Source organism: Lolium rigidum, chromosome 1, assembly GCF_022539505.1.
Source record: "Lolium rigidum isolate FL_2022 chromosome 1, APGP_CSIRO_Lrig_0.1, whole genome shotgun sequence".
Classification (NCBI taxonomy): domain Eukaryota; kingdom Viridiplantae; phylum Streptophyta; class Magnoliopsida; order Poales; family Poaceae; genus Lolium; species Lolium rigidum.
This window is the reverse complement of record NC_061508.1, coordinates 66445607-66463983: the sequence shown is the minus strand read 5'-3', so window position 1 is coordinate 66463983 and position 18377 is coordinate 66445607. Positions and strand designations below refer to the sequence as shown.

General features: G+C 43.5%; 1 long non-coding RNA gene across 1 annotated transcript; it reads right to left on the bottom strand.

Annotated features, from left to right (window-relative positions):
* Nucleotides 1–3600: 3600 nt before the first annotated feature.
* Nucleotides 3601–4153, bottom strand: LOC124674831. Its single transcript, XR_006993079.1, has 3 exons — nt 4034–4153; nt 3850–3925; nt 3601–3768 (listed from the first exon to the last, which is right to left on the bottom strand). It is a non-coding gene; the product is annotated as an uncharacterized LOC124674831 (long non-coding RNA).
* Between the last annotated feature and the right edge of the window lie 14224 nt (nt 4154–18377).

The following is an 18377-nucleotide window of genomic DNA, read 5'->3' as shown; positions in this document are numbered from 1 at the left end:
GGCTGAGTTGCTCTTAGAACAATGTTAAGCACTTCTTTTTCCTGGATTATTTTTATCGCGCATGTTCTGCAGTTCGTAAAACCAAATGTATCATCGGTCTAGTCACAAAGCCATATCTATGGTACTAATTTCTTCGGGCTTGCAATGCGTACATTGAACCTGGAAGGGTCAAACACGGTTGGATGGTCGGATCATAGTGTATTGAGCTCGCGTCGACATTCACGTTCCAATCCTTATTCAAATGTGGAATCCTGTTGTTACTTGTGTCCCTGTTAAATAGTAGCTTCCTACAAGGAGGAAGAATGAATCAGTAAAGTTTAGCTACCTGCAACCTGGCAGTCCATGAGCGCCACTCCTGGAAACAAATAATAATTTCTGGGGTTTTACGCTCGGAATTGATTCATATAATTAAAGCTGGCTGATCTTATCATATTTATTTTCTTTCTAAATAAAAACAGCACCTCAAGCTCTATAGTCCCCTTTTGTTCGCAGAAAAGCTAGTCAGGCAAAAGAAAAGTTAGTGATATATTCCCAAAACAGTAACCCAAGTAGTGCACAAAGAATATAATTGGGTATATAAATGGGTATGGTGAAATCTGGAAATGAACAAAGAATTTAATTGAGTTTCAGAGGGGTGCACGTGCTATCACTTCACATGCCACAATAGATAAACATTTTTTTCTAGAAGGTATTAGAAGCCAAATATTCTATGAATAAGATAATAAAGGTTAATCCAAATTTATGAGTATCCCGAATGAGACAAGATGAACATTGTTAATATTTGGCTTAATTACTTGCAAATGCTTCCAAAACGAAAGTTGGAGAAGGGACCATAGCACACGCACCAGACAACGAATGCATTCCCCGGCCGAGTCCTCCTCAACCCAGGGGTCCTTGAATTCTCAAGATAGAGATCTTCTATTCAGCAGCCGCTACGACCACGAGGGTCAAGGCAATCTCAAGATCAATCACAGCCTGCCTTCGTCACCACCGTTGCGAGGCCTACACCGACGCCTTGCTCGCTAGACATAAGATGAGCAATCGATATTATCACTATGAAATTTAAGAAGGGGCGAAAAAAGATGCAAAACCACAGATTAAGCACAAAGCTACAGATGTAGTAACCACCCTTTCTATAACAGGAGGATCACATGTAGGACTTCTACTTAACAGTGGTTATTAAGAGTAGCCGTATAGTCTAAGCATACTGAGTACTTAAGGTGATCTGGGATTTGTTAATATTTTCTTTTATGCATTTATAAGAAATTCATCAAGCACATGACGAGAAAAAAATTCAAATTGCTCACTCTGTCAAGAAAGTGAACAAATAGGTTACTCTTAACCATAAAAAGGACACAAATGGTTGTCACTGCGAAATTTTAAAATAACCATACCTATTCAATGGAGCTGAAGAAATACTGCCAAAATATCCTTTTTCTGTATCAATTTAATCTACCAAAATACCTATTCAAAGTGAGAGAGCTCATAACTCAGAATTGGAAATCATAAGCTTCCTGATGTTCTGAATTAGCGGCTCGTATCGTGTGAAAAAACTTACTACGCGTGTCTCATACAGATAATCACAAGAGGTGAACCCACAAAAAGAATTGCCTCCAAAATAGCAAAGACATCCATGGTATTTTGTTCGTCCACTAACATAATATACTTCACCAAGCTTAATGGAAAATCCAAGCGGCAAAATGACAAGATAAAGTTCGGTCATTAGTTGAGACAATCTTGACATGGCCAAAATTACATATTGCGGGGTCACTTACAACTCCTTTAGTATAGACATACCCAACCGAACAAGCCACTTCCTATCCTCACTTCTTGTACCCGCAGAAACAAGCATACACAGTGAAAAATACACCAAAAAATGATCTAATGTAAAGAAAGAAAATCCAAGAGTAAGTAAATAAGTGATAGAAGGCATAAATTAGCTCCAAGAATTTTTAGCGAGGGTAGCCCACACAGGTGAGCCCGGAAACATCTTTCCCGTAGCTGCCTCTACACCTCTTCCTCGATCCGTTGCTCCTCTCCCTAGCCGGTGAATCCGCTTTGACGACCAAACCCTAGCGAGCAAAATAAATCGGGGAAGAAAAGGAATCGGAAAGAGGAGCGAGAAAGAGGAATATGAGTTGTACCATATACATGGAGGTTGAACAACAAACCATGATCTACGAGCTTTAGGCGATATCTAGCAACAACATTATCGTGTGTTACGTACATTGATAAGCAACTATATAATACTTTAATTGTAGTGGCAGATAGGCTGATTAAAATTATGACAAATGAATAAGACATTATCTTCCAACACCTATTTAATTTGCTACAGCTTAGGATATTTTAAAAAGTACATGATGGAACAAAATGAGTGGCTAGGACAACCAATATAAGAAAAGTGACTGAAACCTTGTCGTCCTATTTAATTTGCTACACCTCAGGATCTCTTTTACTCGCTTTCTTTAGCTTGTAATTGTATTCCTCTATTATTAATGAAAAGCAGCTCCGCTCTGCATTTTATGTCAAAAACAACTCGACCTTAATACTACTCCTGTTGCGAGACCTCCATTGGATGAGTAAATGGAAAAATACCGGCTCTCTCCTAGCACCACTATTGTTGAAATTACTGTTCGGAGGCACAGTATACGGTAACAGAATAAATATTGGATCAGTTCCGTATCGAGGCGGATCTTGGAGTTGAAAGGCAACATAAGAATTGAATGAAAGAGATATAGGTATTAAATTAAAACAAGATCATACAGGCATGTAGACCTGAATGGAGTCCAACAATCTTTTGAGAAGAAACACAACGAGTATTGCTCTCTGCAAGCACATGATATGATTCCATAGTGTATCTCCGAAATAACAAGTGTAAGATCATATACAATTGAAACAACGGAATTTGGAGATTGTAGCAGCGAGACCACACCATGTCTCTTTTGATAGCATTTATTTTACATAGCAGAGAGCCGAAGTATATAACAATCTAACACAGTAAACACAGGACAAAGAAGGAACATGTATTTTCAGTTGTATCAATAGACCGTGACACATAGCCCGATATATAGTTCCCCATGATGCAAAAAATAGCTCAAGAACAAATGTTTGAGGCTGCAATCATGATCAGCAACTGCATCTTTGACAGACCAGAAAGATTTAACTTTAGGTGGAATTCTTAAGCCCAAACGCAATTTGCAATATAGTTGTGTATCATTATCAAGATGTTGAGAATGAGCACGTCACTTTTATGTAACTCTATTCCTGCCAAGAATTTGCGGTATAACTGTCTATTACAGTATAGAGATTCTTCAGTGTATATGTCAAATACAAATAGGTAAAATGAAATCAAAACATAAGGTGACCTATGTTGATCCGTAAAGTATCCACGGCTCTGGAATTTCAAATCCTTATCTATGAACCACTACAAAATCTTTTTTAATGCTACCAGAACGTCCCATGCCGCTTGAAGATGGCAGCCAAACAAGCTAAGACGCTCCTATTGATGCTCTCACCGGCCGCGGGTGCTATCAAGAGCTGGCGTGCACTGAGTTTGTGAGAGAGATCATGAGCGGGGAATAAATGAAAGCCTCACCTCGTTTCCTGCCATCACACGCTGCACCAAACTCCCCAATCAGTTGACGGCCCCTCCTGGCCATCGAGCTCAATCCACCTCCAACTCGCGTCCTCCTCACCGCCAGACGATTGGGAGAAGCTTCACCTCGTTTCTTCCAGTCAAACACTGCACCAACCTCCCCAAAGTCTATTCTATGTCATCCCCAAAGTTAAACAAAGTCAATTACCAAACTCGAGAAGAGGAAAGATAAATGGTAAGGTGAGGTCAACTACCTGATCTATCCGGAAGCCATTAGTTTCCATGGCAGGAGATGGAGAAGTCGATATGTAACATACATATGAAGCCACTCTGAACAGAAACTCAGTTAAAAAAATGGAAGAGATACTAACATAGTATCGTTGATATGTAACATATTCAGCAGTTCCATAAACCATGGAATTTAAGTTCTGAACATACCATCTGAAACATGGGAGTGCGTTCACTCGCATCATCTCCTGCTTGTCCTGAGGTAAATCGGAACCTAAACCATGGAAAAAAAGCGAAACCTAAACTGAATATCATGTACACTTGCTATAGGATGTAAGAAATCACCGGGTGTAAATCATAAAAAGGTAAATCGTCTCTATTGTATCCATGTGTTTACACCAGCTCACGAAATAGTTACATTTCCGCAAAAGCCATGGGCTGAACATATGCTTGCACGTGCCATTCCTCCTCTATTTCTTCCTCAGCAGGCACGTGCTTGCAAATTTGTTCCCAAAACTACAGTACTAAGATGTATATGTTGTTACAGTTTGACTTGCTTCATTTATCTTAAGAATTTAAGCCGTGTTTATTGAAGCGAGTACTAATATTAGAAACGAAAAATATGGGCTGCATGGTCAAAGCCTCAAAGGCGGGGATGACATGGGTGTGTTTTGGGGATTGGACGACCAGATTGAAACGCCCCTCGGGATGGACTTTGGGGATTCATTGCACAACCAAATATTTTAAACCTGTAAAAAATGTATAATCTGAAATGCCCCTCAAGATGGTTTTGGGGATTGGATGACCAGATGGAAACGCCCCTCGGGATAGTTTTGGGGATAGCAATTGGTTCACTGAAGCCACATTTTCTTGGCAAAGTTACATAGTTGAAGAAATTGATATCCAAATATTTTCAAGTGACCAATAATATATACCTCCCTAAGCCTGGAGCTCTTCCATCTGAACCAAATCCAGTAAACCTGCAAAATAATCAGCAACACAAAAGGTGGTTTATTAGCAAATCGAACAAAAAGGAATAGAAGAGGAAACTGGAAGGTATATAATCTTCACTTTTTGGATCAAATGCACAATTTTTGGAAGTGAACGTTCTTTTATGGATCAAATGCACAATTTTTGCATGGTAAAGGGAAATCTCAAACTTCAGTGAGAAAGGAAAGACCAAACTTCAGTGGGAAACGTAACATATCAATATACAATTAATCAATCAAAAGCGCACCTTTTACAACACAAACAATAAATAAGATGGCTTAGAATTTACATGGATACATCCATACTATGTCTAGACGAAGGAAAAAATCACCAATACAATAATACAAACAGATAGGCAAAGATAATAAATAGAAGCAAAAAAGTAACAGGGAAAACACAAATTTCCTGGCAGACAATACCATAGACATCATAAGCTGCTGAAGTGAATCATCATAAGCTGCTGAACCGTAGGCATCTTCAGCAATATAGCTTATGTGTCAAAAAAAAATCAGACGACTACATCATCAATCAAATTACACTCCATTACTGGATGTAGCAACTGAACCAAATGCAAAATAGAAAAAAGAAATTGGCACACACTCAAGATTTACCTGTCAAATTCCTTATTATTGAAGCTAACATGCCAGAAAAATTCTTTATCTTCTGCAATTGTGCATCGACCAAATTAACACGATCTTTCGTATTAAAGCGACCATGCCAGACAACTTCTTTATCTTGATATTAGTGAAAAAAACCTGCAAAGCTAGAGTAAGTAAACAAGTAATAATGAGAAAATATTCCATGGCAAAATATTTCAATACAATAATTGCATATGAACAAGACAATAGTATCTCAGAGGGGAAAATCAAAATAAATTACATAAATGGTAATTACAAATATAAATCGCTTAAAATGAGCCTATGAATTAGTAAATCACCTAGAGGAAGGAGAGGCCTGCTGATTGGCTGACAACCGTCTTGTACTCTAAACCTTCGGCAGCCAGCCGGGACACTGAGATTGCAGCAAACCTGGAGGAAATTGTACATGTGAGTCAGTAGCTTCTCACATATCTGATCAACTTGGCAATGGTTTTTAGGAAAGGGCGGAGTAATGATGAGGTTAAACTCCAATATACTACTCAATGGAGCGACTGAACCAAATGCAGATTAAATTATAATACACAAAAGAAAATGGGAAGGCTCAAGATTTACCTGTCCAATTCCTTTCCTGGTCAAGCGGACAGGTGTGATGAAGGTTCATCCGTGCACATCTCTTGACAGTAAAACAGAAGGAAAATATCATATCAAGACCTGCAGAAGACTGTGATGAAGGATGCAACATTCTGCTCAAAAGTGGTTATTTCTAACAATCTCTACCCGCACAGTTCATGCTCTGACAACCACCACAAATATACATACTGTAGAGTAATAGAGAAAGGGATAGGTAAAATACCTTGGCTGAATACGACTGTACCATACATGTGACATAAACGCCATGGCTAAATACATCAACACAGATTATGTGCACTCAGAGCCACCTACATACACAAAATGTTTCGCATTAACATCAAATCTGGATATAAGGGATATGCTTCAGTAGCTTTCAATATAGTAAGAGGACAGAGAATACATGATAATGTTCAGCTCTTTTCTCATAACACATTTATTAGTTCATTTAATAGAGATCAGAAACCACATCAACCACTAATATTGAAGTGCAGTCTAGCAAAAAATGCAACGATCAGCAACCTCTAGTTTAATTCTACATGTGGCATAGGCACCAACGATGAAAACTCATAGCAATCTCTGCATAGAATGCACCCACTCAATTTCTTGGAAAAAATAATGCAAAACTCACTCTTACAAATCACATACATGTACCTCAAGAATTCATTGTATAATAGAAATCATTTCCCTAATTAAACTGTGCTTCTTCCATGAATAGAAAACTTCTTTTATTTGGCCCTGATTTGATGCAAGAAAAATGTCAGTATTTTTTCAGGAGATAAAATACGAATTAGAAACTTCATGATCTCCATCAATGCAAGGCAAACAAAGAGGCAAGAAACAAAGATTCGTTATTGATGCATATCCACTTTCAATACATGGAAACAATATCACAACATGAGGTAGCCACAACATGCATTCATGTATGACAAATAACCATAAAACATCCAACGGCCAACGAGCACTTGCCGCTGGGGGTATAGAAATAAAGGACAACCGCATAGCATGTCACCATTGCTGAAATAAGGCTCCCATTTTTGAGTAAGCATACTTACCAAAGATGCAGAAAAGAGAACTCGGCATAAACCTCAATTACAGATTGAAGGATAATATTAGCTTTAGAATATAGCAAAAATAACATACCCGTGCTGAAACAACAAGACCTTTTCTACGGTAACACTTAAGCAAGAAGACAAGAACTAAACGGGAACCAAGCCTGAAGAAAGCATATTAACATATTAACAAAACACGAAAAGATGAAGTTAGTAAAGAACTTGAGAGGATTTATCCCAAGATTGCTGCTCGGAAAATTGCATCATGTCATTCCCAGAAAAATATAGAAACTCACTGCTAATCGGCACCCTACAGAATTCAATAGCAGGTCATCCCAGACTTCCCAACAGTAGCAAGAAACATGTTTGCAATCAGACCTATGCGTATATATCCAGCCAAAAATACTGTATATATATACAACAAATTGGTTTATCCATAATGAATGCACAAAGACCTCAGGTTTCCATCCAATAACTGTATGCAATTAATAAAAGGGGATAGCGATATACAAGCATGCAAAAGTACATAACAAATTCAGAATGTACCTCTGCCTCTTGGTTGAAGCGAGCTACAATCTAAATCTTATTTTCTCTTCTAGAAAGAATGCCAAAAGCACATCCAAGTAGATGGCTTCTTTCCTCTAGAAAAGAACACACACATCGATCGACTGATCAAGTAGATTGTCATACAGAAAAATAGAAATAGAAATAGAAATTGATGAATCAATTCAGTTGCCACTCCTGTCACAGATCAATGCGAAATATGGAGTTACAACTAAAATAGAAAATGATGAATCAATTTCAGTTACCACTCCTGTCACACATCAATGCGAAATATGGAGTTACCACTCCATATTTTGCCTCTTTCTTGTAGATCCGATGCAATGTTCAAACTAATATACTACCAAATCAGTTACCACTCATGTCACACATCAATGTGAATTATGGAGTTGATAGTTACCACTCCATATTTTGCCTCTTTCTTGTAGATCCGATGCAATGTTCAAACTAATATACTACCAAATCAGTTACCACTCATGTCACACATCAATGTGAATTATGGAGCTGATAGTTACCACTCCATATTTTGCCAAATTCTTGTCGATCCTACGCAATCTTCAAACTAATATAGTACAAAATCTACAGGTTGATAATGGCAAAGATGCGTTGTTGCTGCCTCTTACAAACCACCGAATTTCCACACCACTATTTGAGATCAGAGCTCATCACGGCAGCAAGACACGGAAATCTCAATCGCGCGGGATGGATCAAATCATCTCTGGCCAGAGATGCAAAGAGAAGAATGGAGAGGAAAAACTTTAGGATTGGAAGGAAGAGATGAGAAGAACCTGAAGGTGAATCTTGCTGTGGCCTGGTCATCCTCGCCCGCTTGTCCAGCCACCACACGTACCTCCTCCCCGCGCGCCGTCGCTCGCTCATGCCCGCCGTCCTCCGGTTGAGCCAACCCGCGCTCCCTAGACATAGAGAAGAGCGGCGGCGCTGCGCGGCTGCACTCGTTGGCCGCGGAGGAGCGCCGGCTGGCCTGCCCTCCCTGCTCCGGCTCCTCCTCCCTGCTCCACCTCCCTGCTCCGGCTCCTCCTCTGCGTCGGCGGCACCCCGCCTCCTCCCATGCTCCTCCGAGCCTCGCCCTCTTCCTCTGCTCTCAAGAAGTCGGCCGCACGACAGCCGCCATGAGCTTCCACCGCGCTTCGTCGTCCTCCGCCTCGATCTGGAGCACCGGCGGCCGGGTGAGACCACCACCTCACCCCATCTGACGGTCCTGATTGCCGCCGACCCGTTCCGTTCTAGTCGCCGCCACCGTCGGGGCGTCTGATTGGGGGTGGAGAGAGGGGGCGTGGATTGGGGGAGGGGAGGGCCAATCTCGATCTAGGATTTTCACTGCTCAACTGACCGACGAATGAAACGAGCGACGCGGACGAGCGCTGATGGCTGCCTCCGACTGCTGGACCGCACACATAGATGGTCCCACATGTCATGGACCTGCTTGGAAGATAGAGGAGTGAGAAAAAAGTTACCAGATCCGACGGCCAGGGTGAAAAGTGGGTGGGCAGTGTTACTGTAGTGGTGAAAACGGGTGGACGGGATGAATTTGCCCCTTTCAGATGGTCTGGTTGGATGGGTACTCTTTCAACATTTATAGGAGAAATTTCAAATTCCAGTAAATAGCTAAAACTTTGCAAAATTGTATAAAATTCATTTCAACTCAAAAAATTATGAATAATATATCAAAATGCTCACAAAAATAAAATCTATTCAAATAAAATATAAAACAAAAATGTCTGTCAAAATAAAAATTCACTTATTTTTAACTTTATTAATTATGCCTTTTCAATTGTTTTAAAACACAATTTGAATTCAATAAATTAGTTAAGTTCAAAATTAAATATTAGTTATTCAGTAACTAAATAAAATATTAAGTTTAGTTTTATTATCATGTTTCATTTACTTAAATATTTGTGATAATTCATAAACCCTAATTTGCATATTACTATTTTCTATTTTCTGTAAATAGTAATAACTCAAGAAAATATTAAAAGACAATATTAATTTGGTAGCCCAACAATTGTTTACTTAAACATATTTGAGTAACAATTTAATTATTTTAAAACCTAATCACAATTGTTAAACCCTAATTCTCAATTAAACCTAAATAGGAGTTACCCTAAATATTAATTCTTGTGAAAATTAATAAAGTATCAAACCATTATTAATTTTGTTTCAAAGTAATTAGTGACCACATCTCTATTGTCAATTATTAGTTCAAGAATTGTATCAATGTAGAAACCCTAGTTCTAATATTAATAAGAAGCTTGATCTCTTTATTTCATGTGTTCATCCATAGTAGTTGCAAACCTAAAACCCTAGGGGTTTAACCCATGTGATCATATCCACTTCACCTTTATATGTAGAAACTTAATAAACAACCAATGAGTGCATACTCATGATCCACTAAAATAAAACTAGGTACAATTAACAGGAGACCATCATGTCATGTCTTTATTTTTAGTTAACACCTATATGATCCACTAATGCCACCTAGATGCAAACCCTAACTTGTTAATTGGATTAGTACCATTGATCACCACTCCTATATATCACACCATTAGAATCAACCTCAACCATCAAACCCTAGTAGAACCATAATGATGAACCCTAGTACCAACCTTGTGTAGCAATTCACAACACATGCTCCTATCCAACTAAACCCTATTAAAGAAATAATAAACCATCTAGTTTAAAAGCAAGTAGAGATTACTTAGTGAAGCAATTGTGAAACCATAGTAAACCCTAATAGCTAATTTATAGAACCATCTTGATAACCATCCTTTGATATGATGTATATGGGAAACCATGGTAATAAACCTGCCAATACTTGCTATATAGAAACCCATTCTATGAAAGAACCCAACTAGTTCCTATTAGAAAACTAAATGAATCCAATAGTAAACCCTAGAAGCCATAGCTCCTATTTTTAATAGTTCTTGTTCTTATTTAACCTCGTTCTTCAAAAGTTATTCTTTTGAAGTACAAATGTCAATCAAACCTTAGAAGCCTAATCCTTCTTTGAAATACTCATTATTTCTTAAACAACATGTTCTTCAAAAGTTATTCTTTTGAAGTATAGTATAAGTAATCATCAACCATGTTCTGTAGAACTTAAAATTGACAACTGTTCTTTACATATTATTCCACCACTATTCTTTATATGTATGATTGTTATGATGTCTTATATCACTTGGTTATGATGCTAATATAACCAAACCCTAATAAGAACCTTGTTTGAGAACCATTCTAAAAGTGCAACCAACCCTAAAGAAATCTTTACAACTCATACATCCTAAATCATCGAGATTAGGTTACGCTCGGGACGATTGCATCTCATACTATGCATTATAGCATCTTTGCTCGTTCTTTAAGCATTGTCCTTACCGGACGATGATGGTATTTCAGCATTTGGAGTTCTCACGTATCGAAGCTTTTGCCTGCATAATCTTGCAGTCAAGAAAGGCAAGTTCATCGCTTGCTCATGTCATTTGATTATTTTTATCAATCTATATGCAAAGTACTATACTTATCACTCATGCATTAAAAAGCAAAGTATTATTTTACAATTATGAATATGACTATGTGGTGGGCAATGGAACCATGGTATGTGTTGATATGGTGGAGGTTCCATTGCACGGGTTTTATTAATCTAGGACTAAGTACCAATGCCGTCCAGTGATTCTAGCGCCGTACATATTGCGTTATCCATAAGATCTACAATGGCTGCTGGGAAGTCAGTCGTATCTTTTCCCTCCGCACGCCAACGGACTGGTAGAGCTGCGGGGTGTTGGAGGCACTGCCGTAGGTTGAGATAGCCTTTTAAATCTCCATCCGTGTGGATGACGAGCTCTACGGTCTATGATGGATTGTCCAAAGTACACCGTGAGTAAAGCCGTATGATCGGGAGATGTCTACTGGGGGTGTACGGTTGGACAAAAGGGTGGGTTTGCAGGGTCGCGGAGAAGGCAGTGATTGGCTTGGTTCTTATACTGGGCCTCACACCAAAGGAAGTGTGGACGGGGATATACTCCTGGCTGGCAACAAGGATAAGTTCTCTTATGGGGTAAAGTAACGCACCTCTGCAGAGGGTATCAAAATTGTGGCTGTCACTCCCTGTTTCGGGAAGGGAACTGCGAACGCGGCAGGAAAGGAACTCCACGAAGTTCTGTTCAACCTGTGAAGACTGACGGGCATAGTTTTCAGAATAAAATAAACCTTTTGAAGAAATGATTATGAAAACTTGCATTCGCCTATGACTTTCTGGTCTGTGGCTGTAGCTAGTGCATGATACACCTATTTCCTAATATGAACTTGCTGAGTACGCTCGTACTCATTCCCTCCCATTTGAACCCCCTTCTTAGATCAAGGCACCGAAGGAGAAACTACCGTGGAACTCGAAGACAAAGGAGTCAACTGCAACAAGATAAAGAATCCAATCAAAGAAGTCAATGGAGTCAACTTCGAGCATTAGCTAGAGTGGAAACCTAGTCTAGCATTAGAAGGGAACCATTTCCCTAATCCTAGCACCTAAGTAGCTAGATTTCTATAGCAAGCCAATTAGCTCTTAAGCTTGAGTTAGCAATAATTTAGACTACGAGTCGTTCTTCTGGAGTTTTATTTGAAGTTTTACCTCACTGTAAAGTAGGAGGCTGTGTTGATCTTATGTAAACAGATTTTGTATCCTTCTATAGACATACCTTGGACTCGCATATGTTTCTGTTGTACCACTCTGAGATATGTAATATGAGTGGAACGGTGTTTCACTTGTGTTATGTCAACGACTTGTGTACTACACCATGCAGCGATACGCTGGGTCATTTCAGCAACAAACCTTCTTCTACGTCAAGAACACCGACGCCGCCGATCTTATCAATCTCCCGGCTTATCTTCCCGGAGCGCCTTCGCGGGCCAACTGGAGGCACAATACGGGAAACACGCATGTTGAAACCAACCGGATTGTCCGGTTCATGGAATAGCTTAACAAGGACACTGACATCTGCTCCGATGATATTATCCGCGCCTTCATCTCACGCCGGGTTCTCCCCCTTCAATGCCGGATTCACAAGATAGGCCAGATGAGCGGCCGCAGGGATCTAACTAGGATCACCAGCTTTGGTTTGAGCAAATCTGACGTGGTCCTTAAAGCCAAACAGATTTGCCAAACCGAGATGCCGGCAGATTGGTCCTGGGGCCTTCGTCCCCTCAGCTTCAGTAATCCTCCTTCTGCTGCAGTAAGAACTTGGGAAACCGGGTTGATGTTTCCGGTAGGCCTTTGAGGTATAACTAACTTGCTTTCTTTTTCTTTCAGGCCCTCGAGCGCTTCCCCCGCGTTGCTGTCGAGGTACGAGAACCTTGCCGCAAGCGCCGCTAGGACCAGGACGATCCTGACCCGTACGTCTCCGGCAAGTCCAAGATGGGCCGGACTCACACCTCGCGCCCCGGTAACTCTTCTGCCTCAAACGTGGACAACGGCTCTGGCAGTGATGATGATCTTCTTGTTCTTGAGGTACTTTTTCCGCTTCCTCGGACTTATAGATTTCTCTTCGTGAAACCAGATTCAGCTGACCGGAACCCCCAGGTTCTGGAGAGCGTCACCCCCATCTCCGCTGAGGTGGGGCCTAAATGGATGAACAAGGCTCAGGCCCAGGCCGGGGCCTCGCGAACCAGGAAGGCTCCGGAACCAACAGCTGAGGCCGGTTCCAGCGGCGCCCCTCCTGCTAAGCGGGTGAAGAAGTCCGCCCTTGGGCCTCTTGGGCGGAACCCGAAGAGCAGGATCCTGACCTCTTCCGGGTAAGAATCATTTTTATTTGCTTTCGGGTTAGCATCCGGTATCTTTCCTTTCTCATGGCTAATTTTTCGTTCTTTCTCAGAGCCGCCCTGGAACTCACCAGGAGCGCCACCAGAATGAGGCCGGAGGCCTCCGCAGACGCTGGGAGAGCTTCTCCCCCTCCTCCTCAGAGTCTGGTACCTTCTGGTGCCGGCAAATCTTCATCCTCCCTCCGGGGAGGAACCACAAGTTTGGGGCGCGCGGCCCCCAAATCGCCTCATCACCGCGCGGAGGAGAAACTCACCTCCCCTCTAGACCAACAAGACACCGGCGCTAGACACATAGGCGCCGGTTTAGAAGATGCCGAGCGGTCGGAACCTTTGATTCCGTCCGTCCAGGAAAAGAAAAAGAAGAAGGCTACCGCCTCCCCCTCCAAAGCCGCTGCAGCTATGCCTCCACCCGCCAGCCGCACAGCGGCACCAACGCCCGCAGCCGCTGGCAAGGCTCCTGCCTCGCCGCGCCAGGACCCCGCATCCGACGCGATGGTGACTGCGGAGCAACTGAGCGCAGCGGTTAAGGCCACGGTCGCGCCCGCTTCCAGCTGCCAGGCGTAGCCCCAGGCGCAGAGCCTAACCCTTCATATCGGGCGCGTAGCTGTCGTCGCCGGCGAGAAGGTCTCGGCCCAACTTGGGCGGGTCGTGCAGCTGACACGCGACGGCGCGTCACTGGGCGCGCTCCAGCAGCTGGTGGAGCGCTGGAATCTTGCGGACCTTTCCGATGCCACTCTTGGTGTTGGGAAGGATGGCAAGCCGAAGGTCGACCTACGCGGCCAGAGGTCAACAGTCCAGCACTTCAGCCGGCTCAAAGTCGCGGTGAAGGAGTTCGATAACGCCTGGAATGATGCCAGTGGTAACGTGGTGGTAAGATCTCTTTCCGGATTTCACATTTTTCCTCTATATCGGAACCTTTTCCCTTTGAAAACCCATAGGTATATCCTCAGTCCCCGAGTTTCGGGTTAAGTGCGCATCACTTAGCGCGAAACTTCCTTAGAAAACTTGCAAACTCTCCTCAAGAAACCGGCATAGCTAGTCCCTGAGTTTCGGGTTAAGCACAAAGTACTTAGCGCGAAACTGCAAAAAAACGGCATAGCTAGTCCCCGAGTTTCGGGTTAAGCACAAAGTACTTAGCGCGAAACTGCAAAAAACCGGCATAGCTCACACCATTTTTCTCTCTATAGAGCGTGTTGGACAACCGCAAGCAGATATTCGAGGAGCTGTTGTGGGAGCACCACGGCCTCAGCGAGGCATTTTTCTGCCCGAACCACCGGCTTCTTTTGTACCGGTAATTGCTTTTGTCAAGTTCTTACCAAGCAACTCTTTTTATGCAGCAGCACTGCCGGAAGCCTCCTCAGAGGACCTCGCTGCCCAGGTCGCTGCGCTCAAGGGTAAGCCGCGCTGACCGGTTTGTTTTTCGCTCGCAAACTTTTTTGCTAAGTCCATGCTTTCCGGATTGCAGCTGCCCCGGACGATCTCACTGTCAAGCACCAGCGCGAGCTCCAGGCCCAGCGGGAGGAAGCCGCCAAGCTGAAGGATCAACTGATCCAGGCTGGGTCTCAGCACGCCAAGGCCCTGAAGGCGGCCATCAGCGCCGGCACTACCCAGGTTGAGGAGACCCGGAAACATCTTGCCAAAACTGAGGGGCAGCTTCGCCGCGAGCTAGAGGAGGCGCATAAGCAGTAGCAGGACGGAAAGGAGCACCTCGCGTCGGTCCAGGAGTACCTCACCAACCTTGAGGAGATGATCAAAGATACCGACGCCAAGGCTGTCCGTAAGTTCTCTGTTTTCTGGCTTATAAGCTTTGGAGTTTTTACCAACGAGTTTCTTCTTCCTTTCCGGTTTGTTCTTTCCGGTTAGTTCTTACACTTGCTTTCTCAATCTTCCGCCCAGGGTTCTTTCCGGACTCGAAGGTGCGCGCCGAGGCCGCTGTCAGCAAACTCCGGGTCGAACAGGTGGTGGATGCCAACCTCCCCTGGACTGCTAACTCACTGCGCTGTTCTTCAGGATCACGCATATGCGCACAGTTGATTGCACCCTTGGCTTGTTGCCCAAAGCCGCCACAATTGTCTTCAAGTGCCTTTGGCCTGGCGAGGCTATTCCGGAGAGCATCGACACTGTCGTTGAACGCCTCATCCACGAAGCCAGCCGGCGGCTAGTGGCGCCACTCCTCCGCTCGCGCTGGAGCCGATACTGCGATCCGCTTCGCGTGCTCTTGGTACGAGGGCCTGGACTTGGGCGCGCTACACAACATGCGCGGCGAAGCTCCGACGGACACCGTCCCAGAGAAAACCGCCAAGCGTCGCGATCGCGCCTATCGCCTTGCCCAATACGCCAGCACCAGCACTTTTATCCCTCCTCCTGCCGACGTCGTTGAGGAATTTTCCGACGCAGAGGAAGAGGAAGAAGAAGCCGAGAGGGCGATGCTGAGGCCGAGGTGGACGTGCCAGAAGTTCCTGCTGCCGGTGCTCCTGAACCATCTGCTGCTGCCCCCAAAGCACAAGCTCCCGTGAACCCTGAACCAGCTCCTGAGGACTCCGGTCCTCTGTACCAGACCCCTTGATCCTGTGATTGTCTTAAAACAATGCCAGTTAAATTTGCCTCCCGTATGCCGGGGTGGATGATGTAACACAATACTTTAAGTCCTTTTGGACGTGCTACCTTATTTAACATGTAGGCTGGTAAATTTATATATTAAGTCTGTAGTTGCGTTATTATGATCTCTCCGGTTTGTTTCGGTTTGCTTTGATCTTCCTCGTGAAGATTCCGGATTTGTTTCCGCATCCAATCTGATGCACGCTTCGTTCTTTTGCGTTGGCTCTGCCTACCTCTCTGGGTGTTTTGGCGTATGAGACTCAAAGTTCTTTTGCCAAGCAAGCACTTTCTTGAACTTAGAAATAATTCGAAATTTTTCACAAAAAGCCGGTGATGTCTACGGGAGCTTCTATTCTTGTAGACAGTGTTGGGCCTCCAAGAGCAGAGGTTTGTAGAACAGCAGCAAGTTTCCCTTAAGTGGATACCCAAGGTTTATCGAACTCAGGGAGGAAGAGGTCAAAGATATCCCTCTCATGCAACCCCGCAACCACAAAGCAAGAAGTCTCTTGTGTCCCCAACACACCAAATAGGTGCACTAGTTCGGCGAAGAGATAGTGAAATACGGTGGTATAAATAAGTATGAGCGAGTAGCAACGGTGGCGTAAAAGTGCTTGGCGTGTAGTTGATGGTGGTGGTATTGCAGCAGTAGTAACGCAATGAAACACAGTAACAAGCAGTAGTAACCGATGTCTACGTTCCCCCTCCTTTCTCGTAGACGAGTGTTGGGCCTCCAAGAGCGAGAGGTTTGTAGAACAGCGAGCAAGTTTCCCTTAAGTGGATACCCAAGGTTTATCGAACTCGGGGAGGAAGAGGTCAAAGATATCCCTCTCATGCAACCCCGCAACCACAAAGCAAGAAGTCTCTTGTGTCCCCAACACACCTAATAGGTGCACTAGTTCGGCGAAGAGATAGTGAAATACAGGTGGTATGAATAAGCGTAGCAACGGCAACGACACCGTAAAAGTGCTTTGCCCGGGACGAGTAAACAAGCAGTAGTAATGTAGCAGTAGTAACGCGAAGAAACAAGTAAACAAGCAGCGATAGCGTATTTAGGAACAAGGCCTAGGGAATAGACTTTCACTAGTGGACACTCTCAACATTGATCACATAACAGAATAGATAAATGCATACTCTACACTTTTGTTGGATGATGAACACATTGCGTAGGATTACACGAACCCTCAATGCCGGAGTTAACAAGCTCCACAATAATGCTCATATTTTAGTAACCTTTAGTGTAAGATAGATCAACAGACTAAACCAAGTACTAGCATAGCATGCACACTCGTCACCTTCATGCATATGTAGGAGGAATAGATCACATCAATATTATCATAGCAATAGTTAACTTCGCAATCTACAAGAGATCATGATCATAGCATAAACCAAGTACTAACACGGTGCACACACTCGTCACCTTTGCACACGTGCAGGAGGAATAAAACTACTTTAATAACACATCACTAGAGTAGCACATAGATAAATTGTGATACAAAACATATTGCAATCTTAAAGAGATATAAATAAGCACCTCACTATGCCATTCAACGAGTGAATAAGTATTCTGTGAAATATAGCCTAAGAGACCCACACGGTGCACACACCGTCACCTTTACACACGTGGGACAAGGAGTCTCCGGAGATCAACATAAGTAAAACTCACTTGACTAGCATAATGACATCTAGATTACAAGCATCATCATATGAATCTCAATCATGTAAGGCAGCTCATGAGATTATTGTATTGAAGCACATAGGAGAGAGATGAACCACATAGCTACCGGTACAGCCCCGAGCCTCGATGGAGAACTACTCCCTCCTCATGGGAGCAGCAGCGGTGATGAAGATGGCGGTGGAGATGGCAGCGGTGTCGATGGAGAAGCCTTCCGGGGCACTTCCCCGCTCCGGCGGGTGCCGGAACGGAGACTCCGTCCCCGGATCTTGGCTTCGCGATGGCGGCGGCTTTGGAAGGTTTCTGTGGTTTTCGTCGAACGCCCCGAGGTTTTTAGGTCAGGGGCTTTATATAGGCGGAGAGGCGGCGCAGGAGGGTCTCTGGGGGGCCCACACCCTAGGGGGGCGCCCCCCCCCCCTTGGCCGCGCCGGGGTGTGGTGGCCCTGCCCCCCTTCTCTGGCGGTTCTCGTGTGTTCTGGATGCTTCCGGGTAAAATAGGAACCTGGGCGTTGATTTCGTCCGATTCCGAGAATATTTCGTTACTAGGATTTCGAAACCAAAAACAGCGAGAAAACAGGAACTGGCACTTCGGCATCTTGTTAATAGGTTAGTTCCAGAAAATGCACGAATAT